At 45.3% G+C, this 15,632-nt stretch overlaps 1 protein-coding gene and 1 pseudogene across 3 annotated transcripts in view; both read right to left on the bottom strand.

Annotated features, from left to right (window-relative positions):
* The window catches only part of LOC124787819 (transmembrane ascorbate-dependent reductase CYB561), a 283,476-nt gene that overhangs the window by 147,477 nt on the left and 120,367 nt on the right, over positions 1-15,632 (bottom strand). The window lies entirely within an intron of this gene.
* LOC124790315 lies at positions 5,162-5,279 on the bottom strand (annotated as a pseudogene).

Here is a 15,632-nt window from a genome sequence, read left to right as displayed (position 1 = left end):
TAAGCCTTTTCACATTAATCACCTGTGTACAAATGGCAGCTCCGCCAATGCAGTACCCTTTAATACCTTGCGTACACGATACTGTAGCCTTCTCTGTATGTGCCCCAATGTATATCAAATTGTTCGTCTCGACTTCTCCTACACCAGTCAGTTACCGCTTACATCCTGTTTATTGTAAGAAAAAAAAACGAATCATGGCAAACTAATGATGCCGAAACCATGTTAAAAAAGAAGTTTTGTTATCCTGGGTTTGAGCAGCAGGCAGGTTAAACTCATGATAGGTCTAATGAGTCGCCACAGGAAGTTAAGGAAAAATTTGCACACGATGGGTATAGAGAAAGAAGGTCGTAAGTCCGACTACGTGAAACGGGGGATGAAGCTGCAGCATTTTTTAACTTTGCAGTGCAAAGCAGTGGAAGCCAAAAGATACGAAGTATACAAATGGTTCAAATGGCTCCGAGCACTATGGGACTCAACTTCTAAGGTCATTAGTCCCCTAGACCAGCCCAGTATTCACCTAGTAAGATGTGGAAAACCGCCTAAAAACCATATCCAGGCTGGCTGGCACACCGGCCGTCTTCGTTAATGCTCCAGGCGGTTCAATCCGGGGCGGCGCGCCTACCCGAGTCCAGGAAGCAGCGCGTTAGCGCGCTCGGCTACTCTGGCGGGTCTCAATGGATGATACCATTGACGGTAGATTTTGACGGAAAAGCAAAATCGCAGCGGTCTCCCCAGATATTAAGTAGATGTTTTACTACATTCCGCATTGAAAAAGTTAGCTAGCTAGTTGAAGCTACGGTAGCAGGTAAGAATATAAGTCTTTGGAATTTATCAGGTGCAGTTCAGTTGCTACGTTACCACCATGTTGTGTGCATTCTTACTGAACAATGTTTACTGGAAAACGCCGAGGCCGTGCGAAGGCAGCTGGCGACAAAGCTGCAGGATAAATCTTAGCCTGTTTTATTACTTTTCTTTCAGCCGTCCTTAAGAAGCTTTTTTCTTCCTGTTTTCACTCCATTAGACGCTGTACGGTCAGCCGCAGCCGGCCTGCACGGCCGTCCTTGGCGCTTACGGCAAGCAACGCTGACCTCAGTTGGAATGCGAGAGAGTTGCGCCGAGTAAAAGCATGCTGGCCGCACTGTCACTTGTCGGCACGTGAGGCAATAACAGCCGCTGCCACGCTCTTTTGTAAAGGCACTGCGTTTAGTTTCGTGGGGCGAAATAAACACGCTGCATATTATACACTCTACAGCAACGAGCTCCACTACAATCAATGCACTGATCTGAAGCCTAAGCGCCTCTGTCCCTAAGCCGTCAGTACCATTGTGACTATTTAATGATGATCTCGCACCGACAGCTTACAAGACGGCCATAAAATGATTTATTAGGTGTTTCAGGTTTATTATAACTTTTGGTTCGGTGCGCTAATTTCCACCACAGTCAGTGATACTTTTGAGGTGGAGCACGGTAGCAGTCCCTTACTCTCTCAGGGTCTTAAATGATTATTGCACTCACTGGTCCGCAATAATAATTGTGGTGTGCATACTGTAAGACCTTCGGTACACACACCATCAGATTATTTGAGTTGTCGCTCTAACGAAGTAGGCGAGTGTCAGCAATATGTCTCGTGGTCTTATCGTGGCGTGTTTATCTACTGCCATTAGGTCAGACGATAGAAATGCCACTTGCACACTTAGAGTAGCAGATTGACGGTGACCAACTTTAAACAGAACTTTATTAATTTTCACACACATTTATTAAAATAATAACAAGCATAAAAATTACTTAACTCGGTTCTGGATGCTATTTACAATTGACAATCTGAAGTTCCTTTGGTATTGGTACGTTAATCTTATTCTCACATATATCTCTGATAATTGACAAAAGTGTCTATACATTTATCTTCATGGCTATGTACAGGAATATGGTAATCTTATTAGGCGCAGACTGAAACTTGACTATAGACTGGTACAGACAAATGTAGAACTCGTACAGACTAATGCAGACTGGTACAGACTAATGCAGACTGGTACAGACTGATGCAGACTGGTACAGACTGGTACAGACTGATGCAGACTGGTACAGACTGATGCAGACTGGTACAGACTGATGCAGACTGGTACAGACTGATGCAGACAAATGCAGACTGACTAATCGGAGGTCTGTACACTCGTTATAATACCTTGTGCGTTCATGTATCACTGCGCGAGTGTGATCCGCGAGGAGAAAAGGTTCTACGTTAGGAGCAATCTCATTGGCTGCGTTACATATTAATACGCGGATCGGCGGAAGCAGAATTTGGTCCGTCTCTATGGCAGCGCCATCTCGTAGTGCGGAGACGGACGAGCGCTGCGCCTGCGTTGTTGTGCTTAGCGGGACGCGCTCTAGTGGGAAAGTTGTGTACGCGCTGACTACGCGGAACTATGTACACAATAATAATAATAATAATAATAATAATAATAATAATAATATCGTTGGCTTTCAGGGAGTTGTAAGATTTTCCATTATACATGATACCTTTTCGTTTTTCTATTTCAAACCACATCGGCAACTTGCGTATTAGCTTAAAAATTTTGTCAAGCAGTTTCTGATTTCGTCTCACTAGATCAAACAGACCTTTCCACAATACAAAGTTGATGGTGAAGTTCGGGAATCAAACCCTGTACCTCCGCCTTCACGTACAGAAAAAATAATCCGAAAAACATGGAGATAATGCATCGTCAAGCGACTTACACGAGCGGAATATGCCATGAAACATACGGAGAGGGGTAGGGATGACGAAGTTTATCACAAGTCACTCCGAGCTATGCAGATGTGGATGCATGGCGAGCTCGCAGCGAACGGAAGCGCGTCCGCATCGTCCGGCGACTCCCAGGTGACACGCGTCTCCCACTGCCGGCCAGGAAGGGCACTGCATCGCCACGCAAGCTGCGTGCAAATGCGTGAGCTGCACACACAACGCCCCCTCACACTTCCGTCAACGTGGTACGACGCACACCGCCACGTCCTTAGCACGGGGTCACATCTGGACACACTACGCAATTTCATCTCTAGCTTTCTGCGCAGATCGTACTTCCGCACGGGTAACATTGATCTGATCGCACAGTGGTAAATCCTGTGGGGTGGAAAAATTTTGAAATTAAAGAAGTACGCTCAGGATGCCTTACGGAAAAGATCAATTACTTTCATCCGTATCAGTCTCGGGAGACGCTGCATAATTTTTAATATAACTATTTATTTTACCTGATGCTCTGACGTCGGGCCAGGGTTTTGCACATACATTTTTACATCGTAGTTCCTGATTTCACTGGCAACAGAAAATAACTTATTTTTTCTCGTATTTGGAAACCCTTTTTTGTCGTCGAAAGAGCAAACGAAAAATATTTGGCTTGGAAGATTGTTCTCACGGTATCTGGACTTCACAACGTGTAGCCAATAATGTCGTTATTAGTCGTATCGTTCACTAAGCTGCTTCGTTTTATTTCCCTAAAAACTTTTAAAAAACTTTTTATATTTTTGCTCTAGACCTGGAGTCACAAACTATTTGCGTGATTATGTGGAAGGATAACGTACAAAATGAGAGTTATTAAATAAAATAGACGAAGAAAGAAGTTCGTGGCAAATTTATAAGAAGGGTAACTTTCCCGTTTTTGGTTGTAACAGTTGGGTAGAACTGTTTAAACTCTTAACGCTCTCTCCATTTTGAACGCTACTGAAATTTTGGCTCTATAGCCATTTGAAAGTCATCCATTATTGTAACATGGTAATTCTTCACACATTGCTTGCTATAGCGCACCCCAATATCATAATATGAGACATCCGATCATAAAGTGAATTTCATGTCAAATCAACTTTTGATCCCATTTCAACGCCAGTCCCACACTTAATACAACTCCTGGCAGATACATTTCATCGCCGACACAGTAGAAAACACTGCAATCATGTCCAACAGGAAATTAAAGAACAGTCGGAAGGCGAAAGTGTTATGTCGGCAATTACGAGGACGACATTGGTTCTTTTAAGTACTGTCTACTTATGATGCGTGAGACTCCACGTCTAATGTCTATACACATGATGGATAACGGTTTATGTATTAGAATTGCACGCACTGTTATTTGCTTTTCTCCTTTTGGTAAAAGAGAGACTAAGATGGTCTGATTCAGGACCGAAATTGATTGTCTTTAATAAAAGATGAGATAGTACAGCCATGTTTTGTACAAAGCAATTCTTAACAGTCTTGATGGACAAGGTTTGGAAACTAATGACTTCCCCAAGCGACGTATTATGACTAAGGACATGAACACCATACAGCTCAGTCCCCGTGGATCCAAATTGCAGATATGCACTTGAGGACAAACACATGACAAGTGTTCCACATGGCCACCACTCATGTGAAGGCAGGCCTAAGCATGTCTCCTCATCGATGCCTGTACACTTTCGAAACTCCCAGGTGCGTTCTGAATGCACTGACAACCAGCCAAAGTGCGTGCACAGAGTCCATCTACCCTGTCAACAGAGCTGAAATACATAAAAGCTCTTAAATATCCCCACACAAAACAATCCAACGGGTTGATATAATGGGGAGTGGGCGGCCACAGCATTGGCGAGCCACGACCGATACACTTGTTGTCGAAGATTCGTGTTACGTATTCCCAAACAGCCACTCGAAAGTGCGCCAGAAAGCCATCATGCACGTACCACATACGCATTCTTGCACCGTCAGGAACACCGAAGCTGCAGCGTAAACGTAGTCTTCGAGATTAACAGTTCTGTAACAATGGCACGACTGCACTTGTGCATATGTCGTATCAAAGAAGCCATTGGTTTCCAAACCTTCGTATCAAGAGTTTTGGCTAATTTCGTTGTCCTCTACTCGCCCGTTTTGTTTGTACTTCTAACTGATAAACACCTTTTATATTGTGGGCGTAGTGCCCCATAGTTCGTAAAACGAAACTCCTCCCGAACAGGCCATGAAAGCCCAACGGTACCGACCGGCCGCCGTGTCATCCTCAGACCAGAGACGCCACTGGATGCGGATGTGGAGGGGCATGTGGTCAGCACACCGCTCTCCCGGCCGTACGTCAGTTTCCGGGACCGGAGCCGCTACTTATCAATCAAGTAGCTCCTCAGTTTGCCTCACAAGGGCTGAGTGCATCCCGCTTGCCAACAGCTCTCGGCAGACCGGATGGTCACCCATCCAAGTGCTGGCCCAGCTCTACAGCGCTTAACTTCGGTGATCTGACGGGAACCGGTGTTACCATTGCGGCAAGACCGTTGGCCCCAGAGCTCATAAGTATCTGAATTAAAGTCATTTCAACATCTCTTCATGATTCTGAAATAGGACTAATTTTTATCATTGTTTTAAATATTATTGCTCGATTCAAATGGTTCAAATGGCTCTGAGCACTATGGGACTTAACTTCTATGGTCATCAGTCCCCTAGAACTTAGAACTACTTAAACCTAACTAACCTAAGGACATCACACAACACCCAGCCATCACGAGGCAGAGAAAATCCCTGACCCCGCCGGGAATCGAACCCGGGAACCCGGGCGTGGGAAGCGAGAACGCTACCGCACGACCACGAGATGCGGGCTATTGCTCGATTCAACAAATATGAATGTTGATCACACGTACAGTTCTGTAGCGATGTGAAAAGGAACGCAGATGGCTAGCAGCACACAGAACTAATTTGCATGTACACATTAGCAATCATAAAAATACTACTGCGTTCAGCTGAAGATGAGGATGTACGCCAGCGATAATCGTTGCGGGTGACGTAAAAAATCGTGTGCCAAAAACAGATGTTTTGATTTAGGCAGAAGTTAACGATAAAACGAATCGTGCTATTTCTCTGATACGCAAGTAAATTGGCGCAATCTCGCAGACGCCTAGAACCGGAGCGAGGGGATTCCTCACCGAGGAACAAAGTCGGGGTGGGGGGAGGGGCAGGTAGGGAGTAGGGGGAGAGGCGTGAAGCCGGCGCTACAGAGGCGTGACGTCACCCACGCCTCGCCGCCCCCGCCCGGCTGCTGCATTATTCAACAGCGGGGCCAGAGGCAGCGCCAACATTCCGCAGATTAGCCGTGGCAGCACGCTCCGCCTCCGATCGCACCCACTGAGCTGCCGGAGCGCCAGGTTCCTCGACATCTCACTCAGTGGACAGTCTCCTGCCGACGTTAATTTCACTCCGATAGAAGTTAGAATACGAGGTGAAAGTCCAATCAGTGCACCGATTTCCAAATGAAAACGTGTGTTAGAGATACCAGAAACGACACGTCCTGTCCACACTGAAGCACATTTTCCTGCCATGGCCAATCGATCGTACACGGCGCGAAAACCAGTGGGGCGGGTTTCATCGAAAATTAACGATACATGGTGACAGAGATGCCAGTGATCTCGGTACAAGTGTATAGAATAGAGCTGTGAGCAGAAATTGTTTATCTTAGTACAAAATCAAGAAGGCTGTAGAGCCTGCCTCGGTAGCTGCGAGATCAGAGCTAACCGACGGGGCCAGGGTTCGATTACCGACTGGGTCGGAGATTTTCTCCGCTCGGGGACTGCGTATAGTGCCGTCCTCACACTCGTATCATCATTACTGGCACAAAAGGCTCCCCAAACACACTGTCGTACCGACTTTCCACTATTGTGGTGGATGTATGTGCACGAATTGAAAAAAAAAGGACTATAATGAGCAGGCACGGAAAGGTATATAGTGAAATCGTAGAGAGGAGGACGGGTGAAGTTGGAAGGCTGTGTGCTAGCGGTTCTAAATAAATGCACAGTTTTGCAGTTCACGAAATGGGATAAGAGGGTTAAGGAGTCACAACTACGGCCAAACACAAATATTTGTGCACTGCATAACGATTTTTAAAAATGGGAGTTAACGATTACATAGACTTAGTTGTAAGTTAAGCAAATGGCAAGCTTCTATCGACTGATAGGATACTAGGAAACTGCAGTTTCTTTACAAGAGAAATTCTTTAGCAAACACTTAAAGGAACTGCAGCAGATAACAGGAGGCATCGAGCGTATAAAAAGAAAGAAAAATGTTAACCGGCTGGTACTCTAGGAAAGCCAATGCACAGAATCAGCTTGGTAAAGTCTAACAACGAGCTTTCAGCGAAGAAATCGACCCCCCACGCATCTACCCCGTAGAGATTTGAGAAGTAACAGCTTGAACACAGGCACACAAGTAGTCATCATTCCCCCAACAAGAGAGTGAAACTGGGAGAAACCTTAGGAAACGTTACAAAGCAAAAATACTCCTGCCATACATTTAAAAAACGACTCGACTAGTTCAGTTGTAGAATAGGCTACGGTAGGAAAATCGGAAGAATGTCAGCATCGATACCGATTAAAATGGGTTAAACAGATTGCTGGGATTGTAGTGGTATTTCGGAACATTTACTTCGGGGTTATGAATTACCTGAAGAAAACGACCTATTTACGATAATCAAATTCAGAAACTACTGTTCTTGTAAAGCACAGGTGGTTCTTTATTCACATGGAGCAATGAGTGCTCTCGACAGAGGACATCAATTTGATTCAATATTATTTTGCAGACTTCCAGAAGCCTTTTGCCACCATTCTTCATAGGCGACTACTAATCAAACTGTGTGCCCATTTATCGTCGCAGTTGTAAGACTGTATTCGTGATCTTCCATCAGAAAGGTTGCATTTCGTAGTAATTCACGAAAAATCTCAAGTGAAACAGAAGTGATGTCTGACGTTCTCCGAGGAAACGTTATCGACCCTGTGCTGAAAAATCTTTATAAACGATTTGGGAGACAATCTGAGCAGCCCTCTTAGATTGTTCGCAGATCACGTTGTCGTTTGACGGCTTAGTAAAATCTTCAGAGGATGAAAACAGACGCAACAGATAAGGACAGGTCTGCGCGACCTTGCTGCTATGATGACAGACGCCTCACCCAACGACTCACCGTGCTTTTGTTCACTGCCAGGTTTTCGTAGACATTCTGCAACCGCCTGTGAATATCTGCGATGCTCTGGTTTCCACCCAAAAGTAAATTAATGACAGCTCTCTGCTTGGCAAGCAGCTGCGTCACAGACGCCATTTTGAAGGCTACGTATAGCACCGCCACCTGTCGGATCTTTAAGAAACTATAGGTGCTGAAGCGGAAATAGTCCACAATTCCCACAGCAAATCCCGCATTTTTTGCAACCGAAATCGAGCGAGGAAAAAACGTGTTGAATTATTTATTGAGCGACCCCCGTTAGACATGCAGTGATAGGAAGATTATAATAATCTATCAGGAGACGAACAGCGCCAGACGAGTCTCTTATGGTTGTAACGAACAGGGAAAGTGACGTGTTTAATAGTACGGAAATAATGTTGACTGGAAGCTGGCGGAGTGCGACAGGTTTTATAGGGAACGGTGAGAAGTGGAGTGGGAAGTGGAGAGAGAGAGAGAGAGAGAGAGAGAGAGAGAACACGGCTCAAGGCCAGCCGTAAAGCGCTCGCCGCGGAGCGTTTTGCGAGCCGCTGGTGAAGGCGCGTCCAGTTGCCCCGCAACGGGACCGAGAGCCGGCATACCTGGCCAGCGCGGCAGAGAGCGCAGCTCTGCGGTTACGCACGTGGGCCGCTGGCAGCGCTGGGCACTGCGCCTCCAGCAGCTCTGCGCCCGTCTCGTAGTTCTCCAGTACTTCGCCACCCTCTACAGCAGGAAATGACGGTGTTGTATCTCACATTTATGTTAGCTCTCACTGCACCTTCAATGCAGCACGAGTCTATCTGCATATTATCCCAAACCTGAGTTGCAGTAGCGAACAACACCGCAATTATACGAGGGACGTTCAATAAGTAATGAAATACAACCTCTGACAAAGTTCTGTGAATAGTCCTGTAACACTGACGTAGATGAACTATGAACTACAGTTACTTTACTGTCCTTCGAAACAGTCACCTTCCATAACTATACACCGCTGAGCTCTGCAATACACGTCCTGGAAACTTTGCACGAAGTCTTCCTTTGGGATGGTGGTCAAAAACCGCATCACGTTTCATTGGATGTCAAGAACACCGTCAAATCTCTTTCCTTTCAATGCGGTGCGGATTTGAGTCGAAGGAATGGGAAGAAGTCTGGAGGATTGACATCTGGCCAGTGTGGTGGATGTCCAAGTTGCATCCCCCCCCCCCCCCCCCTGTTTTGCCAGGAACTGTTTGACGATATTGGCTGTGTGTGGGTGAGCGTTGTCGTGTACAAAACAACCAGGAACCTTGTTGTGCGTGCTGGGGCGTGCCCTGCGTAGATGTTGCATAAAACGGGTCAAAATTTCGGCGTGTCGTGTAGCGTTCAACGTCGTTCCTTCAGGTAGAAATTCCTTATGTATAATGCTTTCACTACCGGGAACGGTGACGAGCATCGTTTTGATGCGTGATTTTTCGGATCTGACGTTTTTCCGACGAGCTGATGACTGAGAACGCCATTCCATGCCTTGCCGTTTCGTTTCAGGGTCGCACCGAAGACACCAGGTTTCATTCTCAGTGACAATACGGTTCAAGAAATTCGCTGTCGCATCCACCGTTTCGACTAAATCCTGTGAATCCGCTAAACGTGCCTGCTTCTGATCGCCAGTTAAGTGATGCGGCACAAGACAACACGTTTTCCTCTTCCCTGACTCCTGGGTACGAGTTTGCCGCACGGATTCACGGTTCATCTGCAGTTCCTCCGCCACCATGGGCACAGTTAACCGACGGTCGTTCGCGATTAACGTCCTCACTTTCTCAATGTTTTCGTCACTGACGGCGGTCGCAGATCGATCGTCCGCTACGGGGATTCTCAGAAACACTTTCGCAGCCTCCTCGAAAACTGGCGAACCACTCGTACACACACTTCATGAGCAGTGCTTGAACCCCATAAACACGTACGAGCCTTGCATGCGTTTCTTTCGGCGTCTTGCCAAGCTTAAAACAAGACTTTAAATTGATCCTTCGCTCGTTCATTGTCCTTTTCTCAGTTCAGAACCTACGCACTAAACAAGCACTTCGTCCAACAGGTCTAACACGGAACACACACGATGCTCAATTGAACTACGGTGGGGGCAGGTTGTCAACACCGGCCGCTACGCAGGTGCACCGTTCTGAGTCGCTAGCATTGCTCGATCGACTGTTCTGACTTTATTCATCGAACTTTATTGTTCCCCGCCAATTTCGCTTGAAAAAATGCGGAAGTTGTTGTGGGATATTGTGGAATGTTTCCGCTTCAGGCTCTACAATTTCGTTAAGTTACAATAATGATGGAATCTGAAGAAATGAATTAAACTTTGTGCCACGACCGGGACTTGAATCCGGGTCTCTTTGCTTCCTAGGGAGGAATCCTAACTACTGCACCGCCGCATCACTACGGCTAACATTGCTGCACGCCCTCTCCAACACACACTTCAATTCATATCTTCTGCTTATTTTCGCCTTCTTAGATCGTTACTGTTGCCGAGCCTCTCCGGCATTGGACTAGCACCCCAGCTTTGGATGTAATGGGGAGACCAGATCTTATAAGATCATTCAGTTCCGGTAGGTGGCGGCCCTATAGGTAGTGTTCAAAATTTTGTCTGTAACAGAGGTGCGTTACAAGCAGAGACCTGTCACAGCGCATCGCAGATATTCAAAGGCGCTTGGAGAATGTCGACGAAGACATGGGAGTGAACACAACCACGGTGAGTTGTGAGGAGGCGCATATGTCATCGTGCCAACAAGGTCGCGCGAACCTGTTCGATCTCCTGCGTGGCGACCGATCGCACACACCTGTGACTCCTGCAATGTTGGAACGTGCGGACATTCTTATTCGAGGTCATCGACTGATCACAATCAGACTCCGCGCTGCTCAACTGAACATATCCGTTTGTAGTGCTTACACACTCCTCCGCCAGTTGGAGTACTCGAAACTGTGTGCCCGTTTGGATCCTCGCCCGCTATCTCTGCGGAATTACTTGCACGTTACGAGGCTGGTCGTGAAGATTTTTTTGTCGATCATCATCACCGGCAATGAAATACGTGGTCATCACTTCGAACCGGAAACGAAGTGGCCATCCGTGGAATGGCACCACACCATCTCTTCTCCCGAGAAAAAGCTCAGCCGGAACAGTCATGGCGACGGTCTTTTGGGATTCTGTAGCGGTTATTCTGTTTGTTGTCTTCCCTGATGGTGCAAAGATAAACTTTGAAGTGTATTTTGAGCCCTCAGGAAATTGAAGAAACGACTTCAGCGTGTTCATCGCCGCAAAAATGCAAACTAATTTCTACTTCTCCATGACAACGTAAAACCTCAGATGACTCTGCGCATCCGAGAGCAGTTCACAAAACCTCATTGGACTGTTCTTCCTCGTCCACCCTACAGCTCCGATCTCGCATCTTTCGACTTACATCTGTCTGGCCCAATGAATGACGCACTCCACGGAGGCAGTACATGAATGATGGGGACAAGACTGATGTAGCAAGACGTTCGCTCCGACGTCTAGCAGTAGAGTAGTACCATGCGGGCATAGAGGCCCTTCCAGTAATGTGGTCTAAGGCCGTAGTATTGAATGGAGATTATGCTGAACAATAGGGTTTTGAGGCTAAAAGAGTGGGGAATAATATGGTGTATTGGATCTTGAATAAAACCAACCTGCTTTCAGAAAAAAAAGTGTTGCGTTACTTACTGATCGCCCCCTCGTAACAATCGAGAACTTTACACGGAGTAATTGAGAAGGAAGTGAGACAGGGTTTCACTCTAGCCCTCAGTTCAATCTGTGTATGGACCAAGCAGTAATGTCAACCGAAAAGAAATTTGGAAAAGGAATAAAAGTACAGCCAGAAGAAATACAAACTTTGAGGTTTGGTGATGACGTACTGCTTGTCAGAAACGACAAAGGAATTTAAAGAGCAGTTGAACTGAATGGATAGGTCTTTAAAACAACTTATAAGGCGAAAGTCAAGAAAAGCAGTCAGTGTAATGGGGAGCAGTCGAATTTCATCAGCCGGCACGGGGGGAAACAAATTAGGAAATGAGACACCGAAAGTACACGTGAGCTTCGATATTTGGGTAGCAAAATAACCAACGATGGCATAAGGAGAGAGGATTAAAACTGGAGACCGACAACTGGAACAAAAGCAATTCTGAGGAAGAGAAATTTGATAATACCGATTATACTGCAAATTTCAATCTTGCAAAGTCGTTTCCGAAGGTGTTCCTTGTATTATGATGTGTCGAAGAGAGACACCTCTATCTTAGTTGCTATTTATCAATTTCTAAAGGCGCTCTGCCACCTCAATTAAAGCTTCTCCGTGCCATACAGCTTTGCTTCGCTGCTGGCACTTGCGAATAACTTGACGAACTGTAGATTCCGACACACCTTGTCAATGGCCTTGCCTCGGCCAATTCGAGTATGATGAATGTATCTCTTCTCCCCTCCACCCTCTCCATGTGCTGTGTGGAATAGCCGTTGAATAAAGCCATCTTTCGTCAGCATTCTGGGAGGAATACTGAAAGTGTTAACATGACTGGTCTCCTTCACTCAGCCTTACTGGTAGGTTTGGGTTGAGAAGACGTAACGTCGGAATGCGATTATTCCGCAGGGAGAATTACTCAGTACAAGATTACCTTCTATTTTCTTTACAAATTCTGGCTGCTGGCGAATATATTTTTGTAAAATATTCAGCGTTGTCTTCCGATTCATAGTAAATTTTTCTGTCAGAATTGTTCCCGTGAGACGCCAGACCAGAACAAATAGCTAGTAGCGCTATTACTAAGTAACAAATCTTGTCACATACCGTTTTGTTCATTGTCATTTGTTTGGGTTGTGCGGATTTAGATTTTTTCTTTTATTGTGTAAGACTTTCACGAGGAAAGTTGTTTTATAAACATTTTTGTCAGACTGTTAAAAAGTGAGTATCTCATGCAAAATATTTACCTGTATTTAAAACAGTGTCTAATTGTAGTACGAGGTCAAAAATTTCATACTGATACTTTTACCTAAAGCAAAAAGGCATCATATACTTTTACCTAAAGCAAAAAGGCACCATATTAATATTACTACAATTTATCCCTTTACTTTAACGTACATAATACTGGAACCAAACGCAACTTCCCAATTTACTATTTTATTTAGTTCTTATTCATGCAGATCATAAAACCGAAGCATTATAAAATTTGTTAATAATGCATTCGTATTTAACATTTACCACAGGTGCCTCATCTTAGCTATATATTTAATTACATTCTGGGATCCATTAGATTATTTCCTCGAGGAAAGATCTACTCGGGTATATAGCTAGACCACCACCTTACCAAATGGAAGCGAAATCTGGACGATAATCAGCACACACAGAAAGAGACTAGAAGCTTTCGAAGTATGGTGTTACAGGAGAATGCTGAAGATTTGCTGGCCAGAACAAAGAAGTAATGCAGACCTTCTGAATCGCTAGGACTTCGCTTAGTCATTCTCCGCGGTATCCTGTCCATCATTAGCGCTGGTAAAGGAAGATATCTAAGAGAGCCGCTGGGACGTTTTTGAAAGTAGGAGGTCCGAAGGCAGGTCGTGAACCGCTGTTAGATGCTTATCCAGTAAGAGCGCTGCTCGCCAAATGCCAGGGGCCCGGTTCGAGCCCCGGTCCGGCACAGTTTTAATCTGTCAGGAATTTTCACAACAGCCCGATAAATTCCTTCTAGGTGCTGTCAGAAAATCACGAAAATCTGGATGTGGCTGATCAGCTTGCTTTCTCTGCAGTTGAAAAAAAAATTATGATTTTTGGAAAACAGAAGCACAGGTCGTGAACCAGAGAGAGTGGTTCCAGGAGTATAGTGCAAAGGTAAATTAAGACCGCATAACCCAAATGTTACGAGGTGACTTCGAAAAGTAGGTTACGCCTGTCGCCCCACACTAAAACCAATGCGGAACAAGAGTGGTGGATTGTCAGAAGAGCGTACATGTTTCGGCTTCTTTGCGGAGACACTGAGTCAAATTGTGCGAACAGACTGGCGCCGCTAGTGGGGACGTACTCCTAAGTACGTAGAACAGAACGATTCTTGGGGGCAAAACGTCTGGCAGAGAGATTCGCTGAGAATTTATGGCGGTATATCATCCAGATTCAACGTCACGTCCAGCCGCAGTGAAATGGCGCAGACATTTTGACCAAGGCCGCTTGGATGTGGTATTGATGACACTAATCGGCAAGGAAGCCCATCGACATCGATAATACACGACACTCTCTAAGTATTCGAAGAAATGATTCGCAAAAATTCCATTTCATTTTCCCCCTTCTGACGACGAGGACGTTCACAACGCGGTTCTCGAATGGCACCGTGACCGAGGAGAGGTTTTCTACCGTCGAGACACTGAATGTTTGATATAAAGTTCAGACCGCTGTTTACAGAGACTTTATGACTACGCTGAGCAGCAGTGTCATATATGTGTGTCACTTTGTAGTGCAGCATTCAATAAAAAAAAAATGTCTCTTGGCACTAAGGGACTTAACTTCTGAGGTCATCAGTCCCCTAGAACTTACAACTGCTTAAACCTAACTAACCTAAGGACATCACACACAGCCATGTCCAAGGCAGGATTCGAACCTGCGACCGTAGCGGTCACGCGGTTCCAGACTGTAGCGCCTAGAACCGCACGGCCACTTCGGCCGACATTCAATAAAAGTTGGTTACTTTTAAAGTTTACTGTTGTCTTAGGAGACGGATAGTTTTTGCTCCGTCCTTTAAAGCTTCGAACGTGAGCAAAGGTTTCGTAAACGCAGCTGGAAAATTTTAAAACGAATAAGAAGGAAACGCGAAAGAAGTTGTTTGTCGTACATTCTTTCGGCTGCTGACAACAGAAGTCAATTTTCTTACATTCGCTTCGCTGATGTTGCGACACCTGCAACGAACCGGGAGGAAATACGGTATTTTGAGTTCCATGGAGACGTGTGTGTCAAGGTGACTGATAATTTGACCAAATTTTCACTCTTTGGTTATTCTAGCGAGAGAGGGAAAAATAGTTTCACATTAGGATGTTGATTTCGACAGTTCAAGGTTCACGAGCGAGGATTTGGACAGTGGAGTATTGTAATCGACGGATTACAACTGCCTTCGGGTGTAAATATACTACTGGTTCTTTGAGACAGGTAAATGTTAAGATTTTGATATTGATGCAGTAGACGCCTGTCATTAGGACCACTTCATATTGACGTCTACGAGTGTTCCACATCGCAATCATACGAGTATTTAACGGTGGTGATGCAGTTTTAGAGTATTTTTAAGAATACTCGACGTATAGTGTGTAATGGGATGTGATCTCAGGTACTTTCGGCGTGATTTATTAATGCTGCGTGTTCAAGCGATTTGTTTCAGTTATTCCACATAAACGGAGTGTAAAATACAAGGAGCACCAAATGTTGCTTCGCAGTGCACGTAACAAAAAAAAAAATGTCAAGTGGTCCTGATACACCATTATATACTTAAATCCACAATCTTCTTGAGTTCGCGCGTCGATCAGATCATCTTGGCAACGACAGTTCATTTCTGAATGAAGTATACGTTTCGAAACATGCCCCCTTTTCTTAATGCTCCTTTTGCGCTGACAAGTTTCACACATAGACAGATAAATTTTTATCATCTCCACTGTTATGTTTGCATATTTCCTTG

The sequence above is a fragment of the Schistocerca piceifrons genome, chromosome 3, assembly GCF_021461385.2.
Source record: "Schistocerca piceifrons isolate TAMUIC-IGC-003096 chromosome 3, iqSchPice1.1, whole genome shotgun sequence".
NCBI lineage: Eukaryota > Metazoa > Arthropoda > Insecta > Orthoptera > Acrididae > Schistocerca > Schistocerca piceifrons.
The sequence above is the reverse complement of the archived record's forward strand: the minus strand, read 5'-3'. Positions and strand labels throughout refer to the sequence as shown.